The sequence below is a fragment of the Cotesia typhae genome, unplaced genomic scaffold, assembly GCF_013202065.1.
Source record: "Cotesia typhae breed Kobodo isofemale line unplaced genomic scaffold, CoteBio_Ctyphae contig_48, whole genome shotgun sequence".
Lineage (NCBI taxonomy): Eukaryota > Metazoa > Arthropoda > Insecta > Hymenoptera > Braconidae > Cotesia > Cotesia typhae.
In genome coordinates this window covers 10,738,155-10,756,606 of record NW_027423756.1, presented here as the reverse complement: position 1 = coordinate 10,756,606, position 18,452 = coordinate 10,738,155, and the positions used below count along the sequence as shown (strand labels likewise).

General features: G+C 32.1%; 2 long non-coding RNA genes across 4 annotated transcripts in view; one reads left to right on the top strand and one right to left on the bottom strand.

Annotated features, from left to right (window-relative positions):
- The window catches only part of LOC141529640 (uncharacterized), a 163,959-nt gene that overhangs the window by 30,759 nt on the left and 114,748 nt on the right, over positions 1-18,452 (top strand). For both annotated transcript variants that reach the window (XR_012479628.1, XR_012479629.1), the window contains exon 4: positions 10,676-10,853. This is a non-coding gene — a long non-coding RNA (uncharacterized LOC141529640). The remainder of the gene's footprint in view (positions 1-10,675; positions 10,854-18,452) is intronic.
- Positions 1-18,452, bottom strand: part of LOC141529641 (uncharacterized) — a 43,450-nt gene that overhangs the window by 16,033 nt on the left and 8,965 nt on the right. Inside the window, exons 1-2 of one of the 2 annotated variants that reach the window (XR_012479630.1) lie at positions 6,540-6,750; positions 4,003-4,228 (exon numbers count right to left, since the gene is read on the bottom strand). This is a non-coding gene — a long non-coding RNA (uncharacterized LOC141529641). Of the gene's footprint in view, positions 1-4,002; positions 4,229-6,539; positions 6,751-18,452 lie in introns of those variants that run through there. The other variant, XR_012479631.1, reaches the window with a different exon arrangement.

Below are 18,452 nucleotides of genomic sequence, written 5' to 3'. Positions count from 1 at the left end.
ATAATCCATTGCACAATAGTTATTTTAATGCCGTAAGTCATACAAAAAACACTCGGTCATACTCTTAATAAAAATAAATCGTGAGAAATAAAATAATATTATAAATTTAAAATTCCGTAGATTTTTTATTTTTGCATTTGTGTTTTTATCTAACGCTTTATCTCGTTATACTTTATTTTAGTCATTTTTTCATGTTATTTATATCATACTATTTAGGTACACGGTTATTATCCAGAATGTTTTTTGTCGCAATGCGACTCGTAACTTCGTACGGCCTGGGTAGAGAGATCACTCGCGGTCGCGCATACGTAAGAGCAAAATCTCGGGTATCTCGCCGAAAAGTCCACGCACGGGTGAGTACATGTATGCACAAACTTTTAGCAACGTACAGTCGAGACTCGAGTACGAGCTAATGCCCTCTACTCTAATAAAAGTTGAAATAAAAATAATAAAAAGTTTAGTGAGCAAATAAAAATAAATAATAAACAAAGGCGAGGTAGCGACTGTAAAAAATAATAAAGCGACAAGACAAAAGACAAGTTGCGGTACTCGCAAAACATCCTCGGCATTACTTGGCTACATGCCGCGAATACTCCTGTATAATTTTCATTAATCTCGTTCAAGCATTAATCCCACCTCCAGGATAATACACTCTCAGGAATAAATGAAGTAGATCTGCTCGACTAGAGAAGATTCGTTATTTTTAAATTATTGAGCAATTTCAGGGAGCGAGATATCGTTGCAAAATATTGAGAAACTCAAGAAATTAGTCGAGTAGTTTAATCTTAAAAATTTAATAATCATTTTAATAAACTAGTTTCTTTTTTTTTTTTTTTTTAATAATTAATTAAAAATTTTAACTTGAATTTCTAACAAAAACATTTTTTTTTCATTCACAATTAAAATATAATCACGTTGCTTAATTTAATTTCTACAAGCCTTAAATTTTCCCAATAAATTCCAACAGTGCAAAATTTTTTTCGGTATCAGCGTGGAAGTTATTTATTTATCGGAAATGAACAACGGTCTTGGAGTTCATTGCTCTTGGCAGCGGGCTCCAATAAAGCTGTGGTCCAACTTTGCCAAATAAAACAATTCAAGTATTATGACCACGTATATGTTCGCTATCGAGTCCTCCAACACGGATCGTTCGCGACTGGCGCCCAAAACTAAAAAAATCTTCCTGGTATATCTATATATAAGTCCAAATATCAATTGGTCAGTCTGATCGCGTGTGAGAGTTCATTGGGAAGATATTTATAAAATTTGTTTCAGAATCGTTGCCATATTAAGGTCCTTCGTTCGCGGAATATGATCAGTCGGGCTAACAATCATTTCTTCTAAAAATATTATTGTTTATTTTTTATATAACAAATTACTGACATGGTTCCATAATATAATATAGATATGATAATATAATCTAACTTTTGAGAATCGGTCATTTCCTACTAGCCAAAGTGGTTAGAATTCGTTATCTATCGATTAATTAGAGTAGGCAGTAATTGCTCTGAATATTCAATCATGTGAAAAAGTAAGTTAATTATTTGATAAACTAATTACGAATTTAATGTAGATAGCTGATATGACGTTATCTCAGTCTCGGTCTCCGACAAAAATAGATAATTGTGAAACATAAATGACAACGTCGTGATACATATTAAATGAAAGTGGTTTTCTGGGGCCTTAGTCGTCGTCGTCGTCGTCGTCTACATCGGTACGGTGACAAATGAGGGAATTGGCGTGGAAATTAGTATGGTTATTACCGCGATAAGGGAGAGTGAAATGTAACTTTTTATTTAATTGTAAAATACCTGATCGTAATAGTAATAGTAATAGTAAATGAGTAAATAAAATTAATAATACTCATAATCAAGCTCAGACAAACTCGGGTAAACTCTAGTATAGAAACAAGACGGCAAGTGTATTTTTAAAACTTGTTTGATACGTCAAACCATGTTAGGTATGGCGCCATTTCGCAGATGACCGTTGGATGGGTATGGGTGGCCCTTGATGCCAGCGGTGACGAAAGAAATCTTCAGAGTGTCTTTGATAATAGTGTCCGAGCAGCCGAGGACGGAAGATATTATCATGGCTCAAGGGAGAGAAGAGACGATAAAGATGAAGAAAGAATAAAAAGAACACGATTCATTATTTATTCTTCCTCGTGTTAGCACTATGCTGTCTTTTATTTATTTAACTTAACTTAACTTGTTTATTTTTCAAAGGGTGACGTCAAGTAACGAGTAGTTTGATACCAGTGTCAGATACTCTGCGAATCGAACTTGTGTCCGTAAAGAGACTTTATGATCAACTGTAAAAATACGGGTATAAATATACTATATGGCGGTCGGGTTGTTAATGAACATTATTTTTCGCAGCGACGGTTCCTGTTCTTTTATTTGTACGTCATACCCTGACATCTCAGACAAAATATACGCAGTCTTTTTCAGATTATATGTCCGTCGAGATAAGAGGTAGTAGTCTTTTATAGTACTTAACGATCGCTTAAATCATCAGCCGAATCGCGGTGTACGCTTTCGAGGGACTTTGTTGCCACTTGGGTTAATCAGCGATCAAATTGTACAAGCGCAATTTGTGGTGCAGTGTTATTTTGTATGCAATACACTGCAGAATGATAATTTTTGCTGGATACTGATCACTGTGATTTGATTAACTTTGATTACTGACAATTAGTTTATATGCAGTGGCAATTACTGACTTTTCAATGGATGTCGCAATCGATTTTTTTCATTTCGTGGTATAATTTCGACGAACGAGCAATTAATTATACAACAGATATGAAACATTTAGACGATTATGTAATGACACTTTTTTCCTTGTAAATTAAAAATTGAAAAAATTAATAAAATATTTATTCGCTTGTAATTTTGAAAAATTAATGGAAAAAGTTATATTTTGTCAGGCTTTGACGATTTAAATTTAAATTTGGCTACAAAAACGAAAATGTTAAGATGGTAGGTGAACGACCTCTTGGCGGTCTTCCGAGTAGGAAAAAGTGTAATTGCGCAATTAATCATTTATTTCAATTACACTTGACAAGAATTTATCAAAACACTATTAATCCACCGAAAGACTTTTGATTAATAATTAAAAGTAAAACAAAAAAAAATCAGTTAAAAATTTTCTCCACAGACCGTTTTACCCCGGTCAACACATTTTATTAAATACATTATCGATGTAAATAAATTTTACCTTGTTCATTGCAGCGTGAGTTGGCGATAAATTAGTCAGTCGATTCCAACTTTAGAAATTGTGTCACGAACAATAATCAAAAACGCAGTGAGAAAGCAATTTTTAAGACAACTTAGCAAATTCCTTGATGTGATGATATCGCCTAAATTCTTTGAATTTTTCTTTATAGTTTCTATGTCAAAAAATATGTTTACGATGATGATAGTAAAAACAATAATGATAATGATTCTTGAGTAAGCAATTCAACTCTTTATATCAAAGCACCTTCTAAATTGATTTGTTAAAAATAAATTAATTTCTTTAAAAATCAATAGAGGTCACAGTACACAGTATAAGTGCAGAATGTTATATGAAGTGAGCTTGTGATAAATGTTAGAGTGCATTGACTCCAAAAGTTTGTGTTACATCAGAAAAACATAAACTTTTATTTCCACAAAAATATAATTCTAAGGAAATAAAAAGTTTTTCTTCCAGTTATACAGTAGAGAGGAAGTAACTCATCGGTATGAGAATCGGCAATGCAAGATACTGTGTTATTTGTACCAGAGTTTGTAAATGGATGGAACATTTATTTGATCGAGGATTGGGGGCAAAAAAGAAGAATATAAGTATAGTTGGTAACGTACAACGTCTACTAATGCAGCAGTACGCTGTATTGCTACATACAACAAGTACCTGGCAGGAGACAGGAATATCGGCGATTGAATTTTATTCGAGTACTATATACATGCAGTCTGCAAGAAAACGGGAAGCCCCTTTGGCTATCGCCAGCAGATAGCACACACGTACCTCAGTTCTACGAGAGATTTATTTCCTTCACATCTCACGTTGGACTGGTATAGGTAGAAATTTTTCCGTGTATCTGTAGACCGTAGACTGTGCTCACCTATCGATTCTGTTAGATCTTTTGGGCGTAGGTTCAGTACTGGAGCCCGGAGCCGCAATGCATCACCTTTTTTGTCTCATTCCAATGGAATCCATTCAATTTTTGCCCTTGAAGAAGAGCCGTCTTCCTCTGTAATTAATTTCTCATGGTAAATTTAAATTGACTAATAAATTTATTAAAAATTAGGAAATAAGTTATAAACGGTAATTGAAACATGTTTTTAATTATCTAATTTTCTTACTGACAGTTACATAATATTTTGATTATTGAGTAATTTTAATTAATAATAACAACCCGTTAGAGTTATTAATTAAATTGAATTAATGATTTTGAAATTATTACATTAATAATAAAACAGTTTGTGTAATTATGGTAGAAAATATAAATAATTCATCTAAAACAGGTTATTGAAATATTTTTTCATTTTAATTGACAATTGAATAATATATTTGCATTGACGTGAAAAGTTATTTAACTGTCAATTCAATTATAATTTCTATCAATTAATTTTAATTGGTAATTGTATTTTAATTGTTAATCAATATTTATTTATTTATTTTCTGATAATATAGATATAAATTATCAAACAAACAACAAAACAAATTAGTACTTGAAAAGCTTTTATATTTATTTTTGAGTAACAAAATCACAAAAATTTTCAAATGTTTAATATTTAAGTATCATGTAATTTAAAGAGTTATTAATAACATTGAAATGATAAAAAATCAATCAACTCAGACAAATCGAAAACCAAATCAGATGATAAAAAAAACGATGCTTCTTTTTAATGTTAATATAATTTTTTGTGCTCATTTACAATAACTCTTCGCGGACAAAAAAATATTTTAAAAAGTATATTTATATTAAAAATAACTGAAAAAAGATGAACGTAATTAAATGTGAATTAAAGTAAGATTGATCGTGAGCAATCGTCGTGCAACAATTACAGCTGACCTACCTTTTATGCACAAAACACAAGCACAGACTTACATATATATTACATATTATATATAAATATATATAAAAGTATATATCTATGGATCGGTACATAAAACATTAGAGTGACTGTTGCCCAAGAGCAGATCAGCAAGAATTCCCTTAAAGTTTAAAAAGTAAATGAAATTGGTGTGTTTGCCTGATGTAAAATTAGGATAATTCTATATATAGCCTTAGTTGATTGCTTTCACGTTCGTTACGCCTCAATTAAATCGCTTGACGATGCACACCGACGTGGTGTCATTGCTTGCGAGAACTCATACCAATAAGACCTTGGAGGCAAATCTAGAACAACTTCAAGGCTTAGATAACCGCTTTAAATCCTATCCTCAAAATTCTTCGCTCTCAGTACTTATTCTCATTTCATTATACTGGAGATAAATACTTCTTTCAATTTAATTAATTACTTTTAAAACTCTTAAACTCGGCAGTTCTCCACTCCGAATTAAATAAAATGAAATAATTTTACGTAACTTGGCATTTAAATTAAACCAAGATCCGGCTGATTTCATGAAAAAGTCTACGAATAAAATTAGTGCATGAGCTGTTATGTACTGATGAGTTGAAAGAGCCGACAGGATCACAGATGATGAGGATGACGTAACCACAGCGCTCATCAGACCTAATAGTACCCTGCGCTGTACTGCGCAGACCACAAAACTAAATGAAACTCGTTTCGCGGGATAGGGAGTACAGGGCTTCTATACCATCAGCCATCAGCTTGGGATTGGATGAGCCTCGCCTCGAATATCTTCTGGATTCTTACTGGATATAAATGTAATGTCTGAGATAGTAATAGTGACAGTAATGATATTCATATCACTACAATATTACTATTGTTTTCATTAATATTATTTCTATTATTGACATTTTTCTTACACAATTTTTCAAATTTCATCAAAGTCATTTTCATAATAAATTATAATCTTTCCTACAAACTTTTTCATATAACAAGTGTCGAACGTCATATAAAATCGACGTAACTAGTTAAATTTCTCTGGTTATACAACAAAAAGACAAACAAAATTTATTAACTGGACTTGGTTTAATCAAAATTTTTACACTCTTATTATTTATAAATATATAAGAGTAAGTAACAGTATCTTGTAATATAACAAAGAAATACGTATTTTTATTTATTTAACATTTACATTTGATGTAAGTTATTTGTAAAAAACAAATGGAGTAAATAAAAGTGTATTGAGTATTGAGTACAGCAGTGAAACAATTTCCGTGATCGAATAAATTTATCGAGTTGACACCATGTCAAGTGTCATTCGAAAACATTTCCTTGAGGACAGATTAAAAACACGTTACAGTACAGCTCATACACTTATCGCATCACGTGTATTCTATATACCACGAACAAAATACAACATACTGCATTACCATATAAACTCAAACATTTTGCGGTAATAGTATTAACAGACAAGTTTGTACTTACAAGTTACACTGTCGAGTAATTTGTTTTCTTTCTACTCAGCTAATGTAAATTGTGTGACTATACACTACTACACTCAATAGTTGGTAGGTATCGAGTCTACTCTGTGCTCTGTACTCTACTCTATATCTCTAGTGTCTATACCAGCTTGGTACCATGTAAATGTATGTAATTTAACGATGCATCACATCAACGTGGGTCGTAAGTCGTAAGTAAAGAAGGCGCCACGATTCTAATCGGCACCGGCTTCGATCACTTTCAAGACAGATTCAGCTCGTTAATTATTAACGGAGCTTCTGCAACTTCTATCGAGTCTCTTCATCAGTTTAACTACTGGATTTAATCCATTCAAGCTCCAACACTCAACTAACTCTTTGTGAGTAAATATGTAGAAAGTGTTACTATCTTTTCAATTTGATTTATTCATTTAGAGACGAGATTTTGTTGTAAAAAACCGCGGGAATAAAACTTTTCTGGATAGAGGACGGATAAAAGATGAAAGATGGAAGATGAAATCAACCCACGCTCAATAAAATCTGCTCTCGGAGCTTTGTATGCTAAAATTTTGAGTGCATGTATCTAGTAACCTTTAGAGACGGCTAGGTCACTACGGCAGATGTTCGACAACAAATTACTGATATTAATGCTGATATACTGAATATATTAGATTCAAATATTCAGCAGGTGTTGCATTGAATGAGATTTTGAATAAATTATTATAGTTATTACAAATTATTAAAAATTTTTATTTTGGAAATGTTATTAAACTCTTATAATTATTATATAATATCTCGCTCTATTTTTTTTTTACTCCAAAATAATGAAATACATAAAATTGTTTATAATTGAATATTTAATTAGCAAATTTATTCATTGTTAAAAAAAAATGAAAGTGTAATTCAATACAATGTAGAAATAGTTAGCAACAATATTTATAATTCGTGACTCGCTTTACATCATGGGTGTTTAAATAATGAAATTTACTATCATATTACTCGGTACTTCATAACACAGATGGTTGATTAAAAACAGCTCTGTTTATCCAGGCTGATGGATAATGTCCGTCATTATTTGTTAGAGATTTTTCGAATTAAAATATTTGAAACATTAAACATGGCTGTTATTAGTATTTGTCTGTGCTCATCTCTTAGCTCTTGCTTTGGTTTTATTTACCATCCGCAAATAGAGGAGGGTAATAAACAGGGTTTCTGATGGATCAATATCACAAGCGGTGACAAATAAGGGTGACGTGTCTTGTGTTATCTTCTCAGCACTCGAAATAATTTGCAATTTCTATTTAGATATGCAGAATTACTTTATTTATTTTGTGGCTATTGTTACAGAAATTTAAAAATTTAACAAACATTGTAAAGTGGTGTAACTGAGCTTATAAATTTAAAATTCGACCTCGGGTCAAGGCCCTCGGCGAATCAAAATGCGGTGCACGCGCAATTTTTTTTTTTTTTTTTTTTTTTTTCCGACGAATGACGATCTAAGAGTTTGTCATACTCGTACGCGGCTATTCGAGCAATTTCATACATTTTTATTGACGAAATTGAAGGAAACAAAAAATCTGGAGCACAAATAGACTCCCATTAAATTTAATATGTGAATTAAAAAAAATTTGTTTTTGCTGTACTGATTAAATTAGTAAAAAATAAAAAATAATTAGTTGATACCTTATATAAACTTGTTTTCTAATGAATTACAAGCAATATAAATTAAAATAAATGAGTGATTTGAAATTGTGATTAGAAAATAACATCTGAAGCATTTAATTGACCGGCAATTACACTTTTTGATAATAAATAAATATTAATAATGCATGTTTATTTATAAAAAGGATTAAAAATAAAAAAGATCAATTACGAGGATAAAACGTAAACACCTAATTGAATATAATATTTTAACAACCGACCATTAGATCGTATCGTATTATGCCTTTATACCTTTAAGAGCCGCGATTGAAATTAAACTTGTCCATCATCCGAGTGAATCTTCTCATCTAATCGCGGTAGAAATTTTCTCCGCCTTCTGTGGAAACGGGGTTGAGCCGCTTTAGGTTAACATTTAATTTTTCATCCCATTAAAATGCTTCACACAATAAAAATCTTTTCGTACGGGATCGAAATCTGTTTGGAGAGATGAAATAAGGCCAGAAAAAAATTAACAAGTAATTTTTAAAATTAATTATTCTTTACATTAGGTCAAATATCGAGAGTATTATATTATATTCCAACCGCGTTTGTTTGTCTAACTATTAAATACTAGGATATCATGATCTCTAATAATTATTTTCTTTCAGTGTTATTATTAGACAGTTTTAAGCTTATATCATTGTAATGGAGCGAAAAATGAGACAGTAAAAACTCATTACCACCGACAAAGAGCCAGTGGTTTGCGTCTTTTTATGATACCCTTTTACCAGGCGATTCCGGCGTCCGCAGCAAGTGCTGATGAGTATAATGTATAACCTGACCAGTTTTCTATCTTATTAAAGAATTTCTAGGGAAAAGTAACATCCTCGAGCGTGCGAAAGTGCCTCTAAGATTTAGTTCGTTTTCGTGTTTATTTAAATTTACAAATTCTCAACTATTATTTTATAGTACTTCCGGAAACAGAACAGTTTCCATTAGTCCTCGACTTCGGAAAGGATTTACTCCTAGCAGGAAAGTCGCGTGCAAAACCACGAAGCAATAGATCAAATACACGTGCGACTTGTATAAGTTTCATTGCTCATTGCACCTGGGCAAGTTAAACGGTAAATGCATTCCTGGATCTTTAGTAACTCTTTTATTGTTCGAGTATTCTTAAAAGCAAATACATTCACGTCAAACTACCATTATAATATCTTTAGCATTTTTGACAGTGAACTTATCTTTTAACAAAGTGGAGAATCTAATCAAGTATCAAATACCGGGCCTTCTAGTTTATACGGAACAAAAAGTATTTGAAGATACAGTGTAAAAGATTTTATGTTACTAAAGATAATTAAATTCAAAATGATTTTTTTGGTTCACAATTTTTATTCTTGATTCAAGTTCATTTTTCATCAGCGTTTATTCAAATTTATCAAATTGATAATCAAATAATAGAAACTTTCAACAACAAAATAGCCCGTTGGAAAGCTATTAGTAAAGTGTCAGGACTATTAGCGTTCGCATTGGTCATTCTCATGATACTTGTTATTCCTCAGTTCTAAGTTGTTATAAGTATATAATGCAAATATATATCTATATATAATATAAATAAGTAAATATAAACATAACATACACTCTAAGCTTCTTTGTTGGGTATCATCCAGGATCTCTGGTTACTGAACGTATGCAAGTGTAACGGTACCATCCAGGATGAACTCGTCTTTCAGGTTGGGGCGGATTAGGGATCTTTTTCCTCGTGGACCTGAGCTTAACCCCGCAACATAGCAACACTAGCCGAGATTATAAACGAGGTTCCTTCCTTCGTCTTATATTCCGCGAGTTATATAGTACATGGTGGCAATGTACGATAACGCAAGTCTATCAACTATTACTTCTTAAACGTACCGTTTTCACAGGGGCATAAAAATTCATTCTTAGAGTTCCTGGTGTTAGCGGCTACACCTTTTCTCCTTTTCTTTCTTCTTCTTGTTCTTCTTGCTCATCTTACCTACTATATTGCAATTTATGTTAACCGTCAATGCGTCGCCATGCATCCAACTATTATGGTAAAAGTAACATAGGAGGGACGAGATCGCGGTTTGACCTGGTACCAAGTTTTACAGAGATCTTTTACGGATGCCCTTCTATCCATGCACACCAAGAATCATCCTTCATTTCTCCGCAAGACCTTACTGACCTCCCTCTATATGTATACACAAATAAGATTAATAACACGCCCCTTAAATTTATAAATAGGTTTATTCATTATCGTAATTATTCTCTGACGCACCATAAATTTACAATGACTTTCACTAATTTTGGATAAATTTATTCTTCTGTCTGTTTAAAAAAAATAAAAATATTTACAAAGAAAAAAAAACCTCCAGGATGTTATTAGAGCAATAAAAATACAATTGTATTGCACAGAAATAAATATGTGAACACAATCGTATCATATATATTGATATGTGTTGACTTAGATAATAATTTTTGTTACAGAAAAATCTCTAAAGGTCACATGACATGAGGAGGCTGGACAACAATGCGAACAATACTCTGAGTCGATTTGAGATGAGACTCATTTTCAGGCTTAAAAACTTCTAGCTGTCCCAGTCCAAGTCCCGAGCCTAAGAGAGCGAGAAGAAAGACACTCACTTTCGCGATGCATTGTAACGAGGTAAGAATATTTAAATATATAGCATGGAGAAATATATTTGTTGTGTAACCACTTTATTTCCGACTTGTCTCTCTTGATAAATGTACCTAATAATACTGCGCAATTATTTTTTTGACATAAATAATTTCGTTGCCAATATCTTTTATAAAACATTATTTTTTCATTGCAACATTCCAGCTGACACATTCCTCGGGTGTCAGACGCATGTAAAAATCTGTTTATGTAGTCATGATTCTATTTATTATTATTATTATTATCATTATATTTTATTATATTGTCGTATTAACTGCAACTATGCTCAGGAGAATTATTTGATTTGAGTAAATTTTTATTTTGAAAATCGTTTTAGAATATAATATACTTTTCACTTATGACTTTTTTAGACACACTGTTAAAAAAATTAAGATAGTTCAAGAGATAAAAACTTGACTTAGATAATTATTTTCAACACTTTCTTAGCTCAAAAATTTTTTTAATAAGTTAATTTTTCAATAATTAGGTTCGAAAAGTTATTTATTTATTCTGACGATAATACTTTTGAATTAACAAAAAAAATTTTTTTCAAAAGAAAGTTTTTGAATTGAAAAAAATATTTTTTTTTCAAACTAGATTTCTTTGCAATGTGCATAATAATAAATATTAAGCGTCAAGTGTAATAATCGCCTAGCGTGGACCTAGACAAGATCGGTATTCAAAGATTTAAAGAATTAAATTGGATATATGAATATACAATAAACCGGTTGGGATTTGCAAGACCCAGATTAGATGTAAAACATTTAATAAGATTTGGCTGGTATAAGACTGAGACAACTAATATATTGATTTATAACAACATTCTATTTATTCTTATCACCGTGTTCTTATTAATAGCATAAAGCAATATAACATTTGTACATACAGAGATATTTATAAAATACTAGCTAAGCCTCCTTGCGGTACGAGGACAACAACACTATAATACCTAAGGCAATTAGCACAGATTTAACCCGCGGCCTCGCTCCTACGACATACCGATTTAACTTGCATTACTCTTCGGCCTACGATATTAAATCACAGGCTATCAATCCCAGTATTTATTGTGTGTAACCTGATCCTCATAAAGCTCTGCCTTTTACACTTAATATTAAATTATATATACTGTTACTATATACATATGTTGGACTAAACAATAAATCATTTTTAAATAATTCCTCGTTTCTCGGTATAGTATAGCACAGAAACATGTGTACAATAGAAAACTCGGATGTGAGTTGAGACACAACACAAAACATTGAAAAAAAAAAATATATATATATATATATATATATATATATATATATATATATATATATATATATATATATATATATATATATATATATATATATATATATATATATATATATATATATATATATATATATATATCATATGTAACGTTACGTCACGCAGCCTCGTCACGTATTCGCGATGATCTTGAGATACGGGGGCCAAAAAATGAAAACAAAATCTGGCTGTTATGTTGAGAAACGAAACGGACTTGATAGTCTCTCGTGGAGACAATAAAAGTTGATAGATATTCATGGAACGAGCGAAGTTAAAAGCGAGGTCTCGATATAATATAATACAAAGACCGGAGAACTAAACTGGGCCTATCGTATTCATTGCTGACTCAAATGGTTATTACCTTAATGTTGTGAGTTTGTTTATTCGGCTCGTGAATATATTTGTATGTAGATAAATAGATATAGATGCATAGTAAGTAAGATTTTAAACTTTCTAGTCTTAAAGATATCCTTCGTCGATCGTTCAATCTTAACTGCAAATTTCGCCGTCACGACGTCCCATCAGTTTGGATTCCGCGGATTTCAATCCTCGTCTCATAACTTTTTATATTCTATTTACTCAGGCTTAAATGTTAAGTGCTTATGCTTATGCTTAATAAGTCATTTGGAGGAAAAGAATTTCAATTGAGTCCTTATTATGTCTGTCATTTTTTCACGCTTGGCTATTCCAACGAGGAAGTTTTTAGACAGTCTTATTAACATAGAAATAATAGTGATTTTTTTTAGTTTTGCTAATTATAATATTTATTTATTCGTGAAAATCATTGATTTTTTTATTTAGTTAATTTATTGAAAGAAATAATCTTTTAAGATTAATTTATTTTGCATATATTAGATAGAACATTGATATTTTTTTCTCAAAAAATTGTCTTGATAATATTTTTTTTTTTTCAATGTTGCGTGAATATTTTTAAAAAGTATGATTTTCTTAAAAATTTATTTACAAAATTTTTAAAAAATTTGTAACCCAATCCAAGACGACAAATAAATTCTCTTCAATTTATCAAGACATCCCAATGTCGACGACAACTCAAAAAAATAAAACCCAGTTCTACATTCAAAGCAGCTGTAATACAACTCTAAGCTCGCTTAAAACAATGATTCCACTAAATAAATAAACGTCAAGTACAGTATAATTGCAGTGATATACAACACATGTGAATCCTTGAAAACTTTCTACTCAGGAAAAATAAAAACTCTGGATATGAATCCGCGATTCACGTTCCAGCAGTCAATGTTAATGTTGACGTCAAAGTGTTAATACTCGAGTTGATTACTGTGCGGGTGCCAACGAGCATCAGTATAAGTACAAGTATAAAGATATGCACTATAGAGAGTCCAACAACAAAAGTAAAGTAGCACCTCTGCTGGTACTGGATATTGGATTCACTTCTCCCGCAGTAAGAATACTTATACTGGACGATAGTCGATCTCAGTAGTCGGTAATTGCTTCCGCGAAGGTCAGAACTTGTATACGCCAGCTTGTAAAATTTCTCCTCGCCTTTACTCGTTCATGTACTCAATGTATTCTTGGACGTCTATAGACACTGTCGTTAGACCAGAGTCTATAGACAGGATTGTATTATATTATATTATATTATATATGTAAAAGACATTAGATTGTGTGTGGAACGGTGGGTCGGCGGTGTACATCATCACACATTGTGTCGTGGCGAGGATTCTCGCCTGTCGTACCACCGGCTCTCACCAATCATCCTGATGATCATCGCCAAGTCCTCTGCATTAACATCTATCCTCTATAGATCCTCTATAGAGTATTATCCACCACCACGAGCCCACACTTTTTAGCCGAGGTCCGAGCGACTCATAAACCACATGAGACACCGTACCGGTGCAGTATGTAGGAGAATTGTCTGTGGGTCAAAGTTCCAATGACGTTCTATTCGTTAAAAGACCTGGGAGTAAGTGGTTGGATGCATACTACATTGCATTTTTACTCTTACTCTTATTATTGTTATTATTATTGCTATGTATACATGTAGATATAATAGGAAGACGCGGGTGAAAGAGATCGCTGAGTACAGTATCCTCTATGCAGTGCTTTCTTATACATTAGAGTGGCTTCATGACTACGAGATGATTGAGATGACACGCGATTGTCCTCTCTTGAGGTCGTGATGCTCAGATGCTAATCTATGGCCTGAAATATATTTATATTTTTATATATATACATGTATACATATATATATATGTTTAGTGAGAATCACCTCAGGGAGTTGTCATGCAGAGTATGTTATTGATAGTAACATGATCCTGGGAAAGATTATTTTAGGAAATTACGTTGAGTGGTATTTTATTTTTTCATTAATTATTACGTTATTTTATAATTATAGTTCTTATGGATTATTTATTATTGTGATTTTATTTGATGTTTAAAATTTTTACAAAAAAAAAAAAAAACATCTTGCTCAGGAATTGAACCCACTTGTGGCAAAAAGACAATTAATTATTTTTACAAGACAAATTTGAACTTTTGAGTTTTATGTACGAGGTTTTGCAAAATTTAATCTTTCATCAAACTTAATTTTTTTTTTTTTTATTAAAATTTTTTAAATAAAAAGGTCATAAAATCACTTTGCTAAATATCATGATTGCTAAATATATGACGGGGTATATTTAAATGTTTATCGATTTGTAATATATATAAATGTATAATACATGGGATGCACCGGCTCGAGTCAGAATCCTAACAGGACTTTCTAGTTTGTACGAGTAAAAGGACGAATAAACGCCCACTGTGGGCGATAATGTCTATTTGAATTTCCTCCATTGGGTTGTCACACAAATCATATCAAGTTGGTACACATCGGCGTACCGATCACCGATCCTCAATCAATACATAACACACAACAGATACACATTCTCTTTTATACGTTTGATACTTACATCCTAAATGTGACAATCAATTCATAACAGCTGTCACAATAACGCACAGTCACATGCTTACAATTAAAAGCACATTAAAATTCAGCATATTAATAAAGGCGTTGTTTTTGATCGGGTGATATCGAATTGGATTTACTGAATAAATATAGCGTGTTATTACCGATACTAAATCGCAGAGGATATTTCTCCATCATCAGTTAACGGAATCGGCGAAAAGTCATCGAATGTAAACTGTAAACGGGTATTACCAAACCGGTGACACTAACACGTTGTTTACGGCGAGAATTGCGTCAAGTTTTGTCCCCGCGGCTAATTGTGAAAGTTGATCACCTATATGTCCCTCTATTAACGCATCATCTTTTATTTACCTTTTATTTATCGGAACAAGACAACTATTACATGTAACCCTGGATTGTTTATGCTTCTCTTTACACGTTCATAGTATGAAAAAAAAAATTTTTTTTTTGATTAAAGAGAATATTCTTGAATCAAGGAAAACTTTTTTACTCCCAGTATTTTATTTTATTAAATCAACATGATGAAGTTCTTCAAAATTATTTTCTGTGTTCAAGAATTTTTCGCTTGAGTCAAGTTAATTTTTTTTCAGTGTACGATATTTACGAATCAACAACTGTCAATGAATATTTATTCAAGCCTGTTTGTACTTAGCTAATCCATATACCTCACATATCAACAAAATCTAATTAAACTTCCATAAATCCTTCAATAAGATCAACATTAAAGCAATTTGATTAAAAATAATAATATTTAGGTTATTTATCACTTGTGAGACTTTGCATGATTAATTTCAGTATTTTTACCCCCCCCCCATGTTTCTTAACGGTTTAATAAATTATTTAAATACATATGTTTATCAGATCAAACGATTGAATACGTCAGTAATAGCAAGCTTTCTATGGGTAATAAATTTTATCAGGAGCTGTTATTAATAACAAATGATAAATAGATAATAATATATCACTAGTAATTAAGGAGGTTTAATCGTGTTAGATATTTTTCCGGGACTTTATGTCGAGCAATGAAACCCGAGATGCATCAGAAGCCTCATAAAAGTCAAGGTGAAGGCATCAGTCGGCCGTTTATCAGACAGACGGTAACACACATCACACGTCACCACCAAATCCGTTCTATTCGGACGGGATTTAAGTGATTATTCTGTGCATAAGATAACAATCTTAAAAATCGCTAAATAGGTCTTTAGACTTCTATTCGTCTTCCTGCAACCTGCAACTGCATATGTGGGTTATAATAATAATAATAATAATGATGATGATGATCCGTGGTTTCTGATGTCACTGAAATCTTATGTATATCTTGGTAAAACACTAAATTATAGGAGTTTCCGTATTTGTGCATCAAATTGTAGGCATGCGATGGATGGATACGTGGATGTAGATTGACACACGTTTCGATCGGAAATAGCCGCGATCAACTTTCTAGCAGGTTCGTACTCAGATGTATGACTAAAAGTCGGACTTACATGTTTATGGATGCTGCTTTCGGATACTCGTCGACCTTGCCGGGTTTTTTGTTTTTACAAACAAACTATGGCCGATCACCGTTACTTGTAAATATTTAGTCCAATGAAAAATCCTCTTAAAAATTGACGGTTTTATTGCCCCGCAAATTTTTTAACTTTTGATGAGTTATTGAGAATCAGAGTCAGCTTAACGCAGTTATTTATAAGTTATAAAACATCGAAAAAAATATCCAGTAATAAACTTCAAAGCTTAAAAATTTCCGTACTAACTTGCGATATCCTGGATGTTAGTTGGTGCTAATGATCAGTCTATGACTTGCTAACAGATCCCGTGCCCTTTTCGCTTGTAAGTGAGTGTTAATTGCAGAATAATTATTAACGCTGCCAATAATCCAATCTATCATCCAACGATTTCGAATTCTCAAGCGTGAAATTTAAATAGTAGTTCTTATTATGGATATCGAAAGTCTGATTGAATACAATTTTTATCGATAACTTGTAATGAGTTTTAAATAATTAGGAGTATAAATCAAAGAAAATTGTAACTGACAATGTTATTTAGCAGTCGTGAGGGTGAATTATAAACTGTCAGCACCAAGCCTTGTATCCTTGTACCATAAATATATAATATACGCACAAAGTGCATTGCCATCAGACGAGTCGAGCTAGTACAGTGTTTTAGTTCAGGATTGCTTGCCTTGCAGAATATATCTATTGGTAAAATAGTGCAGGCGTCTGTGTCTTTGATATATTTTATGTTACTGTTTCGCAGTGCATCCCCATAAATTTATCAAAAGTGCTAAGTAAGCTCTAGGAAAATTGTTATAGAACTAAATTGTAACAATCCTGTTATTCCGACTTTCTATTTAATTATTTTTATTTTAAATTTTTCGATAGTTATCAATTGATACTTTTTAAATGAGAAAATTTTTATCGTTGTAACTAAATAAAAATAGTTATCCCTTTGTAGTTGTGGCAACTGTTGGGATTTCTCTCAGTGTAATAATAACTATGCATAAAAATTATTACAGTAAATGTTCAATTAATAATATCGAAATAAATTTAAATAGAGCCATAAAGTTTTAAAAATTTATTGGATTACCCTCAATGTCATTTGACTAGGATACAATGTACCGACAGTTGCTCGTAAAGATTAGATACCTTAAGAGACCGTGAGAAGCGATGAAGTCGTTGGTAGCAACTGGAAGCAGCTAACCATCGACTGGATCTTTAAGTAACTTCAGATCCACATCCACATCCAATACTCCAGAATAATCTAATATAAAGACTTGGAGATAGCTTTCCATAGAAATCGTGTCCTGAATCGGTAATTTTATTCCTTCGATAATTTAAAAGTACAAGAAATACAAAAAGTAAATTACTTCATTGCATTATCACCTCTGATTACTGTAAACAACAATCATTACCCATAATATTATCTTAATGTTCTCTCTAACCAGCCAGGCCCAACACAGCTCGATTTTGAATTGTATTAGTCAGATTGTAGTTAAGTGTGCAGTGCGTAGATTGAGATAGACATTGTTTAAAAACTCCGAGTCGACTTTAATTTTAAATAAAACCCGGTATAACCTTATATAACCTGGCGACACACTTGTACTCACGCGGAATGCCATGCACGCGCCTTAATTGGCTCCTATATGCACCAGCAGCTTCAGCTCAGTAGCGCAGTGTAGGGCCCAGCCTCTTTCTATTGCTACTTTGTATTAAAGTTGGCTTGCTATTAACCAACTAAGCCGAACTCTTCGGATCATTTATTTTATTTTTTATTTATCAGTTCAATCTCATATCACATATCCGACCTCTCGATTTTAATTCACCGAAAACCTGTTTTTTAATGTCTGTAAA